Source organism: Prunus mume, linkage group LG2 (genome assembly GCF_029339155.1).
Source record: "Prunus mume cultivar Tortuosa linkage group LG2, ASM2933915v1, whole genome shotgun sequence".
NCBI lineage: Eukaryota > Viridiplantae > Streptophyta > Magnoliopsida > Rosales > Rosaceae > Prunus > Prunus mume.
Window position 1 is genome coordinate 42,179,228 of NC_142699.1, and position 2,000 is coordinate 42,181,227.

Genomic DNA, 2,000 nt, shown 5'->3' on the forward strand with positions numbered 1-2,000 from the left:
ATGCGGCATCCTGCTGATGGGGAAGCATGGAAAGAGTTCGATCGAACGTTCCCCGACTTTGCTGCTAATCCCCGAAATGTTAGATTGGGACTTGCCATTGATGAATTCAATCCGTACGGGGTTCTAAACCAACACCACAGCACTTGGCCGATTTTCGTATTTCCATATAATTTGCCGCCTTGGAAATGCATGAAAAAAAAGTACATGATGATGACTATTTTGATAACTGAGGATCCTGGCAGGTCAATCGATGTTTACTTAAGGCCGTTGGTTGATGAGCTCAAGGATTTATGGGCAAACGGTGTGCGCACGTACGATAAATCCACTGGGAAGGTGTTCACTTTGCGGGCAGGAGTGATGTGGATTGTGAATGATTTTCCTGCATATGCAATGGTTTCTGGGTGGAGCACAAAGGGTTATATGGCATGCCCTATATGCAAGGAAGATGTAACTTCTAGTTGGCATGCCGGAAAAGTTTTTTATCTTGGTCATCGAAGATGGTTGCCATGGGACCACAAATGGCGGGAAAAAGATAAAGAGTTCGACGGGAACACAGAGCATCACCTCAGACCTAGAGAATGGTCTGGTGATGACATCTTGGAACAGCTTAACCGCTTTGGATTTTGCTCTGTTCAGGAAAACAGTTAGTCGGACTAGACCTTCTACACATATGAACTGGACGCACAAGTCTATGTTCTTGGAGCTCTTATATTGGTCGAAACTAAAATTGAGGCACAATCTCGACGTTATGCATGTTGAGAAAAATGTGTTTGACACATTGATGGGTACGATTCTAGACATCGAGGGCAAGACAAAGGACACAATCAAAGCTCATCTTGATTTGGAAAGAATGGGCATACGAAGAGGTTTATGGATGAACAGGGATGGTGATAAAGCTAGAAGGGATCTGGCATTTTTTTCCATGAAACCGAATTACAAAAAAGATTTTCTAAAGTTTGCATCGTCGGTAAAGTTTCCCGATGGGTATGCTTCTAATATCATGCGTTGCGTGAATGTTGATGAGGGTAAATTTACTGGAGTTAAGAGCCATGACTGCCATGTGTTTATGCAACGCTTACTTCCTGTGGGTATTCGACACCTATTGTCGGACGATGTAGTGAAGCTGATCATATTGTTGTCCATATTTTTTTCCCAACTGACGGCAAAGACATTGCGAAAGACGGGCATGTTTCAGTTGTGCCATGACATTGTCCAAGTCCTATGCAAGTTTGAGATGATATTCCCTCCAGCTTTCTTCACAAGTATAATCCACGTGATGGTTCATTTGCCAGAAGAGGCATTGCTTGCTGGTCCTGTCAACTATCGTTGGATGTATCCAATAGAAAGGTATATAATCCTCATAATTTGTATCGTATCGTTTTATTTTCGCAGGCTGCTCGAAGAGCTGAAAAATCAGACGCAACAGGGCGAAGCCCGAAGGGTCAATTATAGAGGCTTGGGTTCAATATGAGTTGCTTACTTTCTGTGGAATGTATTTACAAGATTTGGACACGGCTTTCAATCGTCCTCGGCACAATAATGACGGAGGTGTGAGAAATGAGAAATTTTATGTTTTTGCCCAAAGGGCACGACCATTGGAGATCCTGTACGAGGAGAGTCGTTTTCCATAAATGACATGGAGGTAGCACATTCATTCGTACTGAACAATTGTGATGAGATAATGGCATACTTAGATGAGCATGAAGAGATGATGAAGCGAGAACATCCATCACATTTATATGCCATGAAACACCGTGAATTGTTTCCACAATGGATTTTGAAAACTGTAAGTTAATAGTGTTTTGTATTTGAGATATATATTGTATTATTTAATGTTCTCAAACTAACATGTGAATGTTTTTGTATAACATTAGGTCAACAAGTTGAAATCATCGAATTCCCCCACTTACAGTGAAGAGTAATATAACTTGGCGTTCGGCCCGATTCGGGCTGAATTATTCTCGGGTTGCCATGTTAACAGCATCAAGTTTTTGGGGACT

General features: G+C 41.8%; 1 pseudogene; it reads left to right on the plus strand.

The window, feature by feature from the left end:
* On the plus strand, nucleotides 1–1,471 carry LOC148920414 (uncharacterized; annotated as a pseudogene).
* Nucleotides 1,472–2,000: the final 529 nt, after the last annotated feature.